Below are 15,495 nucleotides of genomic sequence, written 5' to 3'. Positions count from 1 at the left end.
GGATTTCTTTTCTTCTGTCACTGTCAATGCCCCAGTGTCAGAGAGCTTTAATATTTAATGCATTCCTAATTAGTCTCCATTGGCCCAGGGCACTTAACAAAACCTGACACCAACCATCGAGTCAAGTTCATTTAGAGAGCACAATTACCCAACCATCATTTCCATACTGCAGCTGGAATACCCATGAAATTCCCTTCTCAACCCCCATCCTTGCTCCCACCTTCCCACAGTCGCAAGTTAATTATATATATATATATAAAAAGAAAGAGGATTTGATTCCAGTGACAGAAGATACAAATGATTTCATTTGGTCAGGGCAATGACATTTCCAAGGCTCCTTTAATCGCTAAGAAGCTCTGCTGCATTGAACGGCATTTACCGAAGGATATTGCTGCCTGTGTCACTGCTGCCTTGATGCCTTGTTGCTTTACATGCTCCGAAGATCTGAAGTTCATGCTTTCCCAAAGCTCAGGCTGATCATGTGGGAAGGGAGCATCTAGAGAGGAAAATAGAATATTATTTTAAATAACAATTATTTGCCCAGGGAGATTTAGCCTTCAATCAACAGGCGTGTTGCAGGGGTTAGCTGCTAGTGATAGATGGCACCGAGACAGCAGTGATGATCAGAATGGGCTTTACAAAGAAAGCAGGGGATGAAGAGAGAGCCCAGCTTCTCCACATGGGAAGCTGAGCCAAAGTATGGGATATCCACACTCTCCAGGTTTTGGGACCTAATGCTGGTATCACCCAGGTGCAGATCTTGATAAATCTAAGAGAAACAAGCTCTGAAGCGGTGTCTGGAAGCACCGACCTTTCGCTGGTGGCCCTAGGGACACCAGCAATGCAAAGTTCAGCTTCATGAATTCCCACCTAGGGAGAGACTTTGGCTCTTTGCCCCCAAAAGCCTTGAGTATAACTGAGTTGAGCAGGAAAAGGAAGCAAAGAGATGCACCAGGACTTCACTGTTCAGGAGCACAACAACCCAAAGCCCTCTGGTGCCCCCACAAATGTCTCTGTGCTTCAGACTGGGGCTAAAAATTGTCATTTAAGTGACAAAACTGCTATGAACTGAACCTTTTTTGCATGTTAATGACACTGAAACTAATCTGCTTTGTGGGGATGCATTGGCTTGACCTTCATTTTCAAAGAAGAACACAGGAGCCTTCCCACAAATTAGATCAACAATTACAGAAGACATAATATCTGTGAAATCTGTCACTAATTCCAATGACAGCAACAAATGCAAAACATGTGTCACATGCTGAAGAATAATTTAATTTGAAAACTTAAAAAATCGTCAGTTAAGTAACATAAATTATATGAAATAATTAAAAGTTAATAATAATTAGGGGGCTGGAGCACTTCCTGTTTGAAGACAGGCTGAGAAAGTCAGGGCTGTTCACCCTGGAGAAGAGAAGATGCATGAAGACCTCAGAGCAGCTTCCAGTGTCTGAAGGGGGATACAAGGATGCTGAAGAGGGGCTCTTCCATCAGGGACTGTAGTGATAGCACAAGGGGTGATGGGTTCAGACTGAAACAGGGGAAGTTCAGGTTAGATATAAGAAAGAAGTTCTTTACTGTGAGGATGCTGAGGCACTGGCACAGGGTGCCCAAGGAAGTGGTAAATGCCCCATCCCTGGGAGTGCTCAAAGCCAGGTTGGACAGAGACTTGGATAACATGGTCTAGTGTGAGACGTCCCTGCCTATGGCAGGGGGTTGGAACTGGGTGATCTTAAGGTCCTTTCCAACCCAAACCATTCTGTGATTCTATGCTTCTATGAAAACTCTCCATCAGCTCCATCCTCACACTTTCCAAGCTGCTCTTGAGGATGAAGCCCTCTGAGCAGCACACTTTTTGCTATGTAAACTGTTCCAGGTTTCACAATGCTAAATCTCGAACTGCACAGTCAATTTAAGTCATTTGCAACTGAACCTGTATTCACACATCTGAGAGTGCTGCAGCTCTTCATACGTGGGTTGCTTGAAACTGCAGCTGGTGCAATTCGAAGTGTTTGATCCAAGCTCATTGACTTCAATGGAAATTTCTTCTCACCAGTGCTATGAAAATAGGTAGTTTTTTTTCCTAAGAAGAATCACCCAGCTCTGCTATTTATCTATATCTGTTCAATATGCAGGAAATAAATCCTTCCACAGCTTCTAAACTGTCTTAAACAGAACACTAAGAAAGCCCATTCTATGAAATTATGACATTTCTCTTCAGTGAGTGAGGATCTCATTGTTGATCCTGTATATGCATCTTCATCCTCCTCATCCAAAGAGGCAACACACGAAGGGTTAACGTGGAATATTAACTTGTTGGACTGTTGATCTGCCCTGGAGCCATCAGGAGCTTAAATAGCCAACAGTTAATTAAAAATAAACTGACACTTTACTTTAAGGATAGTTTTAATAACCATTTATAAATGTTACATTAAAAATTCATGCACTGTTATCAACTCCTGCTAAGGATTTACAGCACAATGGAGGTGTCATGAATGTTTTATAGATGCTGTGGAAAACCTCTTCCTGAACAGATATTTTTCAGAGGTCTATATGCCTTTCCAGGGCTGCATCCTATGTACCCAAGACAACAGCAGTGTGGCAAATACAAGGAGCTTCCTGAGATGCCAGGGCTTAAGTTTAGACTTCACTCTACAAAATATATGGCCAACGTAGCAGAGGCCTCAAATATCCTGAGAAAGTGTTAAAAAATGCCTCTTTCTGATCTAAAACATCCCATATAGCCACTGTCCTTAGGATCGGCTTCACTTCCCTGTGCGATGCATCCTATGTACCCAAGTCAACAGCAGCGTGGCAAATACAAACAGCTTCTCAAGATGCCAGGGCTTAAGTTTAGACTTTACTCTGCAACGTATGTGGCCTGTTGGCCAGGAGAGGCCTCAAATACCTTGTGAAGGTGTTAGAAAATGCCTCTTTCTGCTCTAAAGCAGCTCATGGTCCTTACGAACAGCTTCTCTTCCCTGTGCAATGCACACATCGGATCAGTTTTCCCTTTCAGAACGTCACAACCCCCAGGAGGGGCACAATAAACAGTCAGGGGCCTCTGAAAGTGTGGAAAATATGATTACAATCTAAACCAGAGAAAACAGCCTAATGCTCCAGAGTAATCTTCGTCAGCCTCTCCAAATGCATACACACACAAGCAAACACATTCACAAACACAAACCCATCTTCGCCACGCATCGCTATGAGCTTATCAGGGGTAGATTTTTTTACTCCTCTTTGCAGCTGAGGAGAGGTAGCAAAATGGTTGTGCTTTGAATAAGCAGTGTTTGACCTGGAAAGCATTGAGAAACTCGGAGTCATGCTGTTGACTCAGAGCTCCCAGGTCTTCCTTTCCTGTCTGGCTGCGGTTGCGATGTGTGATCTTACCTTTCCGAAAGCCTTCCCTCCCCATCTGTCAGGAGGGAGGATAATCCTTCCCAATCATAGTGGGCTTGTACAGATAAACCCATTAATGTGTGGGAGGTGGCAGGATAGTACAATGATAACTGTTACTGAAAAGATTATAGATAAATTGAAAGTCTTATTGTCATTATTAGCTATTTCAACACTAGCTGCCTTTGACAGTGTTGCTGCCCCTTTTGTTTTAACTCTCTGCAGACACCAGTATGATTGAAGCTGCCTGTCTGCATGCTTGTGGGAAACAAATCTAATCTTATGGTTATATGCTTATCTATGCTACTCCTACCTCATTCTGCATATCACGCTGCAAGTGATATTAAGCAGGTGAGCTGCTGTGAGCTGAAAGGAGGGAGATGTGGCTGCCAAGGCCCTGCATGGCACTCAGGCACAGAAGTGATTAAATCCACAAGGTGAGGGCCTGACCACCTCCCTTGTGCTTAATACCTTCCATGCAAACACAGGTCCTCGCGTGCGCGCACTGATGGAGAGCAACCTTCAGACTCTGCAGCCAGCCACCAATCAAACTGGCATTAACCTTGTGTGCCTTTTTCCTCTCTTTTTTGTTCTTTCCTGTTTTGCTGTCCGTTGAAGGAAAGCTTCTGTGAGCATTGGCTCCAGGGCCTGGCAAGAAAAAGGTTAAATATTACTGAAAAATACTTGGTGTCAAGCAGGTGCCAACCTCTAATGAGGGTAATTGATAATACAATGTTCACAGGTAGCAGGAACCCTCAAGGCTGCTGTGTGAACACCCCTGAAGAGGAGATGAAGATGAAGTAGGCATTCGCCCAGGTTCTCATCAAATTTGCACCCTTTGAAGCAGCCAAACGAATGCTGGATTTTGTCCTGCTGAAGCATATTCCTGGCAGGATCTCCCAGGCAACCCCCTTCTACTCTCGCTCCCTTTCCGGAAGCAACAGGGTTGAGGACAGCATCCTCAGAGGCCAAAGCTATGCGAGTGTAAAGCATCTCAGAGCTGCAGGGAAGTCTATAAGGGCCATGTGCCACTATAGGTGAGAGGTTCATGCTTCCCAGAGCTCACAGGGGCACCCAACCAGCAGATCTAACACCCGCCAAAGGGGATGAGGAAACATAGGCTGATTTTAGCAGGTGACAGGCACAGAGATGCTGTTAAGATGCTGTCCTCTCCACCATGCATTCCCTCTTTCTCTTCATCTGTGCTGTTCTCTGTATTATTTTCATTCAGGGCAACTTCTCCTCTTTTCCCTCCAGTGACGACAGTTTTATTCTGCTGGAGTCGTGAGGTTCACTAAATACAGTGAAGGGCTGTTTCTGCAAGGACTTCAAAAGCTTGTTTCATTTGCTTGGTGCCTTTCATCCTTTGTTGTCCCTGGTTGTGTTGGACTCCCAGCTGCTACCCAGCCTTATCTGCCCAAATTTCTGCTGAGGACTTGGAGGCGACACAGTCAAAACTCACGTGTGATACCCAAGCTGAAATCTGCTACTCCCCAGCTCAAATGAACAGGGACTCAATGGGACTTCACATGCACACACACAAAACTGTTGTGGTTGCCACCATCACATGCTCTGAAAGGGTTTCATCTGAAGATGCTGAAGGTTTGACAGAGCCCTGGGAAACATAGTCTAGGGTGAGGTGTCCCTGCTCGTGCAGGGGGTTGAAACTGGATGATCTTAAGGTCCGTTCCAACCCAAAGCATTCTATCATTCTTTGATTTTATGATGTGTGCATGGAGATGCAGAGGATGCACATCCCACATATGCTCAGGGGCTTCCAGCTTTGTGTGGCCACCCGTAGCAACACTCAGAGAAGGCCCTTTGGGACATACTGGGCACTGACAACCATCTCTGCTTCCCCACCACATGCTTTTTCATGCTGCAAAACACCTTCTCTATGCAAGCCCCAGTCTTGGGACATGCTGCTTTTAGCACTGCCTTCCCGTCCTTGCAGACAAGTCACTTCCATGTGGCACTCCAAAAGCCATACAACACCCATGCACGCAATGATGTGTGTTTCTAACCCCCCCCCCCCTTCCAAACACACACACTTGCTTAGAAGAACAGGAAAGAAAAAGAAAGGAATAGGAACAGACAGCTTTGGGTTGAAATTGGGCCAGACATCCCATCCCTCCCCAGGGTTATCCCCTTGTGGTGATCGCCATCTCCCAACAATCTTCACAGCTTCCCATTTGTCCTCTGGTTATGCTATAGCTGCTGTGAGCCAGGAAGAAATGATGTTTTAAGGATCCAATTGGCAGTTTTACACCAGATCCTGAGGAACTTGATGCCTGTGCATCTGCCATCAGACCCAGGCTTCTGGTAAGCCTATACATATGCATGGATGCAGAAGAGGCTTCCTCACACAGAAAACTCATACTGGGCTGCATTCAGAGCCCCTGCATGGGCCAATTTGCTCCTTGTATTATTGCCACAGGAGGATTGTTGCCATGTGTTCACTCACCCAAACCTCCCCGTAGCATTTGGGATCTGATCCTCTTGGTAACATCAAGGTGAGGGTCATTTAAAGCTCTTTTTCATGAAAACAAAATTTCAACCCCAATAATAATAATGCAGAAGGAGGAAGAAAGAACCTGAGAACTTGGAGAAAACAGGCAGGAATTAAGCTCAGAGGCTTGTCTCCCTCTACTGGCCCTCAAACAAGGCACACAGGAGTCACACTCGGTTTTAAGGAGGAAAATACAGCACCAAACCCAGTCACTACCCTGGGTTTTCTTGCACAGAGCTCTGGGAGAAGCAGGAACAGGCTGAAGAGCTGTTAGAGAACATGTCTCCCGTTCATTATTGCGGGAAAGCAGGAGCCAGCATCAGAATGTAACTAGATCCTTTTTCCTCCCCGTTTTCCCAAGGTAAGATTGCTCCTTACTGCATATTTCCCAGTGATCCTCTTGATCTAGTTTTCAAATCCCACCTATAGATTTCCCTCTGTCTAATAAATCTGTTCCTTGCCCAACAGCTTTCCTGCAGAACTACTTCAATTTGGTGTGCAGCATCTTTCCTGTGTTCCCTCCAAAGCCTTAACGCAGGGCTCAGGCTCACAGGAAGAAGAATTTCAGCTGACCAGAAGCAGCAAGGAAGGCTCTGCTGAGTTTTCCTTCAGTGTTTTTTGGTATGAGGGGAAGAAAAGCAGAGGCAAAGAGCACTCACATACGTGGATCTGATTTCAGGATGGAGCCGTAGAAGCTCTGTGTAATGTGTTATTCCCAAATGAATTCTGTGCCTTGTACCTTCCACGTGTGCATGGGGTGAGGGAAAAGTCAGGATTTATTAACTAAAAATCTTCATTAGAGCAGTTTAAAACTACAGATGGCATCAGGGTCTGAGACAACCTGCAATTCCCATCCCTGTCCTCATGCGTTTGGAGACACTGAAGTTGCATTATACTGCTAATATTTATACCTACACAGCAAGCCTGGGTTTGGGGTTCTTTGGTACAAATCTGGGCTGAATTGTCTAAATCCTAAACGTTTTCTCAGTATCAGTGATGGTTTCTTTCTGCTTGATAATCTGCCTCTTGAAACCTGTAAGAATGGGCATCGAGAATGAAATGAAATCTGTACGAATGAGCCCTCAGTCCTGTGATCATCTGTATTGCAAACTATTAGGGTCTTTCAGTGGCTCGACTCTCCAGAAATTACTCTTCTCTTTTTTGGAAATGTTAAAGGAAATCAATGCTGTTAAGAAAAAGGCATCGTAATTTGCAGGGGAAAGGGCAAATATGATCATTTTTAGCCATCATGAAAATCAAAATTGCTATCCCCAGCTTAAGAATTATTGTGATGAAGTTGTTTTTTCCAATCAGAGCCCTCTTTGTGCAGGAGACTTCACAGTATACCAGTTTACCTACAGGTAAGATCTCATTGGCATTTATACTGATATGCCTGGAGGGGAAGCAGTACAGCATCCTCATGTTATCCCTTAACTCTGCAGAAAAAAAAAGCTGAGAATTTTGTCATTTATGTTGCTTTTGCTTTCCAGATATTTTGCCATTAATGTTACTTTTATTTTTCAGATGTTATCCCCCAAAAAAAAGCAGAAACTGCCCTAAAAACTTTCCAGCCATTGCGTGGAAATGCAGTCATCTCTAGAAAGAAACCCAAGACCTTTCTGATGACTGTTTTACACAGTGTTACAGCACAGAGGAGGAAAGAAACAACATGCCCATCTGAAATTGTGAAGGGGAGACTGGGGAGAAGACAGACAGTAGTCAGATACAGGAACAACACTTAATTCCTTAATAGGGAGGTGGAATAGAATGAATGACCACACATAGATAGCTTTCGAGCAGAAATTTCCAGCCTGGATCACAGGAGCTGGAGCATCCATAGGCTGTTTTTGACAAAAGCAATAGAGCAAAGTGAGCCAACTCGAAGTGGCCTATTCGAGACTTCCACCTCCAGCAGGCAAAGCTTTAGAGGCCTTCAAACCAAAAGAGGGTGGAAATCAGTGTTTTCTTCCAAACCAGGTCAGCCAGCGCCCATCAGCACCACAAGATGGGGTTAGTCCAGCGTAGATCCGCTGCCAACAAACACCAGGTAGTGACTAATAATTGCAGTCCCACTTCCTGCAGCAATCTCTCCATAGAGGTTTCTTACTGACCCAGCACCGTTTAGCTTGTGAGATGTGATGAAATCATAGCTGGAGGGTTAATGGCAGTGGCTGCAGGCTATTAAAGCTCAGATGCCAGCCTTAACTTGTGCTGTGGGCTCTTCTTTATTCATGACATGACAGCCAGAGGATGAGGTGTCGGGCGTAACGCTAACAGTTCTTGGCACCCATTGGTTTGTATTGCTCACAAAACTTTGCCTGATTTAGGAGGCAATTTGTGTTTTTATAATTAATATGGATTAGCTATTATTATCTATGCAATATGGCAGGCAAGCAGTTGAGAGAGGTTAACAGCTGTTCAACAATGCAAATGATGCCCATGTAAAGTACAGTTTAGGAATGGGGTATTAGCAACAGCACACACAAGTTCAGAACCAGTGGCAAATCTAAATAACCACGGCATGGAACTATTCCCAAGGTTTCACTGGACATGCAGCTGAAGTGCAGGGAATGGACACTGGTTCCTGTGTTCTGCAACCGGTCTCACTGTTCACAACAGTTATGAGTGAATGGAAAACCAGCACAGCTGGTCTCAAAACAACCATCTAAGCTTTCTGGGCTTGCTTGCAGCCAAAAAACCTCCCAGTGCTTTTGTTGGCACCTGGAGGTTTTGAAGAAAGGCATCAGATTTGAGAAGCATTTAGTTGGGAAGGTTGCTCTAAAACTAATCCAAAGGGAAGGGATGCTTCATGGCCTGTTCTCCAGGTCTTGGTCCATTGGAAGAGATGCTGTAGCCTTGGTGGGTCTGGGGATCAGCCAGAAAACCCAATGTACTCACCAGACCCTCCCGGGCAATAGAGGTGAACAAGACCTGGATTATGTGCTTGTCCCTCTGCACGTGTAAATCTGGACAGGCTGCACTCCCTCTATGAACCTCACAGAGCACAGCACATAGGAAGTCCTGGATGAAAATCCTGGCTCTATTTTTCACTTCCAGTCACTTCTGCTTTTAGACACTGAGTTCTGCCAGCAGGATGCCCTAAGATAAATTTTCTCCCCAGATTCCAGGCTCAAGAATACCTTCAAAGCCCATTACACCTATGTCAAGCCTTGCTTAGAGATTCCTCAGCAACAGCACTCTGTTAAAACACGTGAAATCTTCAGCTGGAGCTTATGCCTTATTAGACACCAAGACACCATAACTCAGTGGTTCTTGTGTCTTCAGAACTCCTTATCCCTCTACAGGGATGAAGCAAGCAGGTAACTGCCTGCAAATAGAAGCAGAGCACAGCGAGGACTTGCTCACCTCCTGATAGCAGCAACACATTCACCTCCTCTTCAGCATCCTGCAAGGCACTGGGGAAAGATGGAAAGGTGGTTGCCAGCCCTGCAGGGGGGAATGCTTGAAAGTAGAAGTGACACAAGAGAAAGCACCACAACTCTGGCATAGCCTCCACCATATGGGTGATGGATGTAGCAGTGTTTGGCACCAGTGCTCACAGAGCTCCTCTTGTGCTTGTTAAGCCTGTAACTGTATAAAATATACTGACAGGAGTCCTGTTAACAGAGCAAATCCAAATCAGCTCCTCTGCCCATATCCCAGTAAAGAGTAAAGAGTAAAGGAATGAGAGAAGGGGGACAGCAAGGGAAGGCTTTGATTTTGCACTTGCAAATCAGGTCTTGCACATGGAGGGTTAGCTGGAGGCATTGAATGGGGTGAAAGGGAAGAGGGGAACAGGAGAGATGTATATACCTGTGTTCAGGTCTAAATCTGAACAGGACACACACATATATATCCTCATGAGTCAGAAGCTCCCCCATTGCCCATCTCCTTCACTGATTCCTCCTGCAAGGTGTTTACCTAAGCTGTGGTACCCAGTGGCTCCTACTCTGGGTGACAGACCAGACCCACAGGTCTCTTTTCCATCCTGACTTGTAATTCAGCCTGCATTGACAAAGTGCAGCAGAGGGGAGAGCACGGCATTTCCCCAGTGCTGTAAATAAGGCTGAGATTACTGACGGTATAGAATAGGACTGACTATTGCAATATTTAATCTGCTGGGTGGCAATTCATTAAAACAGTTATCCAGGGCTTTAATCACTCTGCCAGGCTGCCATCTGCTTCACTCCTGCTTCCCTCGTGGCTTAGGCCAGGTCTTGATGTAGGAGGGGATAGCTTGTGGGAGGCACTTTGGGGTCTGTGTTTTAATTCATCATGTGTGCACATTAGAGCTTGCTGGTGGTGCTACCATGTGTGCAACAACCATGATCGTGCCTGTGCACCGAGAGGGGCCTGGAAGAGCATGGGGGCACACAAGGTTTGGTTTGGCCTCTGGGCTTAGGCTGGGAACAGTGATGGGGGGAGCTAGATCCCCTAACCTCGCTGCCATGTCAGCAGGGTTTATGGGAGCATCTGGTAGTATTTACAGAGATGTTATTCACAGATATGAAATCAGTTCATCTCATCAGCTTCCCTGCTGTGATTCTCAGTGGCAAGAGTCTTCTCCAAAACCTGCGCTCTCTCTGTCCTGTGTACAACCTTAGAAACAGCATCAGCACCTTCCAGGGTGCTTCTGCCAGCTGCTGAAAAACAGGAGTTCAGAGTGGTCTAGAGGGGTCTGGATTCAGTCTGATACCTGGTACAGGTAGTCCTAGTCGTGACTGTGATTACATGGCATCACTGCCATGGTCAAACCCTAGGAGGAAAAAGAGAGCTGAGGGGTCTCACAGCTTGTAGTCCCTTTGGCCAGGCAATAAAAGAACTGCTTGATCATTCTGGAGACTGAGAAGTCTGGGTTTCTAACAGATTTGGTGCGTTACAGTCACTTACTGCGCAGTCTGGGTGAGGTTCCCTCGTCTCTTAGCTGCAAACTGAGAGTGACATTGCTGCACAGTCCCAGAGCATCTCTGGGTGTAGCAGTGCTGTGCTGTTTCAGGTGGGAATTAAAGACAAGTAATAGCTTAAAACATTCACACTGAGGTATCAAAGAGGAAAACCTTTCTGATCTGCTTATCTTTCAGCTTTTGGGTCCTCTTGGTACCCTTCCTTCCCATACTCCCTTCCAGGTCAAGTATGGCTATATTTGGCTACCATTATTAATGGTAAATACCCACTTCTTTCCCAAGCAGATATGGGGCTGTTCAGTCACCAGCTTTCTGGTAAGCGAGAGAAAGGATGATCTACACTAAATGTCCTAATGTCTTCACTGCCTCTCCCCATTGGCGCTGCTGGACTGAACTGTGGGTCCCCAGGAGAGAAGTCCCAGGGGATAGGCAGGACCTCATAGCATCCAATGCTGGAATTTGGACACAGAGCTGCAAGAGGAGAGAAGCATACAATAAACTAAGATTCCCCTTGAAAGACTGGAGAAGGCTCACAGAACCATATGCCAGCGGAATGGAAAATATAAATATCTCCTAATGAGATAGGCACTTGAGTCTCAGGAAGATTAAGAGAGAAAGGCAGAGAAAAGAACGGATGGCAGTGGGGCAGATGGGGAAGAGGAAGTATTTCGCTGGTATTTCTGCCATAAGGACTAAAAGATCCCACGGGTGACACATTAAACATATTATTATTCCTGGGCAAGATGCTGTCAGTTTTGTTTGCTAAGGCTCCCAATTCTCCACCCACATTTTCCAATAGCTGGCTTACATGGGGAGCAATTATGGCTGGGCTGAACTTTGGGAGGAAAGGATCCTCTGGTGGCTTCATGCCTAGTGGGCAGGGAATTTGGGTAGACTTGACTGAAAATAGACAGATGGTCTTAGGATCCTGTGGAGCTGAGAAGAGGGATGAATTAGAGAACTCTTCTTCCCCTAAGGACAGCTATAAGCTGGGTTTATGGGGATGAGCATGCATCATGGGAGGAGGCATGGAACACATCTCTTACAGCATCACTGGACGGAGCTTTCACGTTGTGCTGAAAAAGGCAGTGCAATGGTGGGTCAGAGCACAAGATTCTGCCTTTACTTAAAGAAAACTATTACTACTAGTTAAAAAAAGGGCTGTGTGGTTTAGTCACCTGGCAGCTGGCACCTACCTGGTGTTAGAGACGAGGGGCAACTGGAGAAGTGCTGCAGTGTGCTACCTCCCTACTCCCAGATCAATTCCAAACTCCATCTACCCAACCTCCCTGAAGAAACGCCACAGATGCCAAGATTAAGGGAACATTTAGCCAGGTGGGCAGGAGCACTGTCCCAGTGAGAAGTCTATCTTAACCAGTCGGGGTTCAAAACTAATTTGCCCTTTTGATTTCCAAGACATTGATGCCTTCAGTGCAGTAAATGAGTCTCCTAAATGGAGGTCACAGCAGGGCCTGTTGTTTGCTTTTGCTCCTGTCAGGAGCCAAGCATAAGGGCTTTCACATGCCACTCTGCATTTCAAACCAGTAAAGGCAGCCTGGGAGCCTTTAAGCAGGCCCTAATTAGCGCAGATAGATTTCAGGGTGCTCTGAGGCTACATTGAGCAGCCTTTGCCGAGCTGGGAGGCAGCCTCCTTCATTGCTTGAATGACAAAAGGGTTCACTGGGACTTGGGTTTGAAGCAGCTGGATAAAAGTGGTTATGACATGGCCACAGGCCTTGAATTAGCAGCTGATACAACAAAGAAAAGAGGTGAAACAGCAACCAATTAATGTTCCTTCTTGTGCCATCTCCAAAAGACAAACTTACAGAGAGATGCAGGTTTGGATTTCAGCTGCTTACCTGCAATTTCTCCACTCCTTTGGTTCTACAAATGTGGAGCTGGTTCATGTTTAAAGAAGTTCCAAGTCGTAAATTCCTGGTACTTCCGAACCCCTCTGTGTTTGGTTATGAACTGTTGCAGAATTATTATGATTAGGTTAAATCTCAGTAGCTTCTACTTTTAACTTGGCATGCCTCCAGTTGTCACAAGCATGCGTGGGTCAAAGCAATGTGACCTGGATGTCTTTTACTCATAGAACTATAATTCTGCATGGGTTCTATTCCAGTGGGGGGAAAATATCCTACAAAAGGTCAAAGAGACAGATTGTTCAGTAAGAATTAATAGATCCTGGTTTCTGTGTATTTTTGTCACTGTTTCACCCCCAATATTTTTCCCTTAGAGACATCTTGCTAGAGGCATTTATGATCTTAATCACTCACTCTGCATTACCTCTGGCATTCCTCCACCCACACCAGCTCTGCACTATGAGCTGGATGCTTTCACTGTAAGCTGGGATGTGTTATGTCGGAGCTATAGCTGTCATGACTGGCTGGCCCATGTTTGATGACCAGACCAAGCATACCCCATTACAGTCCACCGTGGCTGATCATATTTCGTCTTACTCAGACAATTACATCCCTCACATTCTGTGCTATATACAGATCTAATATATATATATATGCAATACGTAATGTGTGCTATTACTCCTCTCTTCCATGTAGAGAGGAGTAATCTTGATGTTAGTGCAGTGGTGGTGCAGGCTGCTGAATAGCGAGTGAAAGCACATTGGATATATCTTTGCTTTTCTTTGTTATCTCCATATAACCTCTGATGCAGTCACTGCATCCCAGAGAATATGTGAAACAACATCTGAAATTATTTGGGTAAAATCCTGCATCGTCATTCACCAGTTCGGGTCAAAACTGCTCTAGCACAGGGGCTATGGACAAGTGCCTGCTTTGATTTCTCTGTACAGAGGAGCACAGCACTGCTGGGTTTCTTTGCCTCCGTACAGATTTACACTCTGTGTGTGCCTGTAGGTAACTTAGAGCCACAGGACTCATCAGTTGACTGATGCTACTCTCCTGCTGACTCAGCGTCAGTAGAATCTCCGTGCCCAACTGGAGAACCTCTATTACACACAGCAAATATACTGATGTGTGCACAAATTCAAAGTTCAGGTGTGGAATAAACTGGAATCCTGTGCTCGTGTCTGATCAATGCAGTGGTATTCAAAAAAAAAAAAAAAAAATAAGGAAAAAAACACCCAAAGGTGTGTTGTATTTAAAAAGTTAATTCAGAAGGGCAAAGGGCTTTATCTACAAACGAAAGGTATGCAGGAATGAAGAAGGAGAGGAAAAACCCCAAACTTACACAGCTTAAGGCAAAAAAAAGGGCAGTTAAGAAGGGATTTAATTGATAATGGTTTAGATAATGTCAAGTGAAGTTTCTATTCTCAGCCCAAGTGCAGATGAGGAGGCAAAAGGACTAAACGTCGAAATTAAAGAAATACCCATTCAAAGCTAAACTGAGAAACCTTTTGTCACACAGAGAATCATAAGCGTGTGAGAAGTCCCAGCAGGAGAGGTTCTCAAGGCAAAATAACACTGGGGGCATTCAGGAAATAATTAGCTGGCTTCCTGGAGGGAGCAAGTAGATGTGTGTGAGGAAAGGAGGAGTGTGTGAGAGGAGGGGGAGGACTGGAATGAGATAAGATTCTAATAGAAAGAATGGATGAGAAATGAGGGGCCTTTAACTCATTCCACACAGGGGGAAAAGAGTAAGCAAGTAAGTAAAGGAAGAAGATGTGTTATGCTCAATTTAATGAGCTCCTCTGGAGTGGCAGTCTAGATCAGAAATGAAATGAGGCTCCTGGCTCAATCAGAGATAAACCGGCTCCAGCTCACAGCATCGCCTCTGCCAGTGGCCACTTGTGGCAGAACAAAGTGACCCGTGGGCTGCTCCTGATCCCTGCAGACAGTGCACGTATGTTGGTGGGTGTTTGCTCTTCCAGCTCATGGCTATGTTGTTCAAACCATGCCCAGCTGGAGCCTCTGGTAGGTCTTTGACACACTTGGTAGGTTGGACCCACATTGCTCTTGAATTGATCCCTATTTCAATCAGGAATAGCTGCATTTATCAATAATATCAATACTACCATTGCTAATGTTGCAAATCAAAGCATTTCTGTAGAAACCATCCTTCCGGCTCTCAAGAAAGAAAATACCCATTCCATCTATTTCAAACATCACTTGTTGATACAGAGAGTTGCCCTCTAAACATACCTGTCTCTCTCAGTCGACTCCAAATACAGATCAGATAGCCATCATAGAATCACAGTTAGGGTTGGAAAGGACCTGAAGACCACCTAGTTCCAACCCCCATGCCATATTGTCAATGCCTGACTTCTGGGTGGCTCAAACTGTGAGAGGCAAGTCCCACACCACAAGTAAAAGCTCCAGTGCAGCTTACTTGCAGTAGGGCCTTGGGGTTTTTGCCTGGAATTTCTTTGAGTACTTTAATATCATTACCCTTTTGCGAGAACCTTCTGCCAATTCTTGTGCAGGAAGTTGCTGCCACAACTGCTCCAATCTCAGTAGTTGCGCTTTTTTTTTTACTACAAAAATGATAAATGATGATGCTTTTAAAATTAATTTCCATTCTAGCAGCTCGTGACAGCCGCTTTGTCTGCGTTAACTTGGGACAAAGTACAAACATCAAGAGAGGGATTTCATGGGTTTTATCCTCAGTGCTAACACACAAGAGAACCTGATACAGTAAGGGAAAGCTAAGCACAGCTAAAAGGTGCAAAAGCTACAGAAGGACATTTCTCTGCATTAAATG

The 15,495-nt window shown here is 45.2% G+C and overlaps 1 long non-coding RNA gene across 1 annotated transcript; it reads right to left on the bottom strand.

The window, feature by feature from the left end:
* Positions 1-320: 320 nt before the first annotated feature.
* LOC130597434 (uncharacterized) lies at positions 321-15,267 on the bottom strand. The gene is made up of 2 exons (XR_008971780.1): positions 15,197-15,267; positions 321-496 (listed from the first exon to the last, which is right to left on the bottom strand). It is a non-coding gene; the product is annotated as an uncharacterized LOC130597434 (long non-coding RNA).
* Between the last annotated feature and the right edge of the window lie 228 nt (positions 15,268-15,495).

The sequence above is a fragment of the Pezoporus wallicus genome, unplaced genomic scaffold (assembly GCF_028554395.1).
Source record: "Pezoporus wallicus isolate ANWC-B61680 ecotype Strahan unplaced genomic scaffold, APGP_CSIRO_Pwel_v1 contig_4684, whole genome shotgun sequence".
NCBI classification, from domain to species: Eukaryota; Metazoa; Chordata; class Aves; order Psittaciformes; family Psittacidae; genus Pezoporus; species Pezoporus wallicus.
The sequence above is the reverse complement of the archived record's forward strand: the minus strand, read 5'-3'. Positions and strand labels throughout refer to the sequence as shown.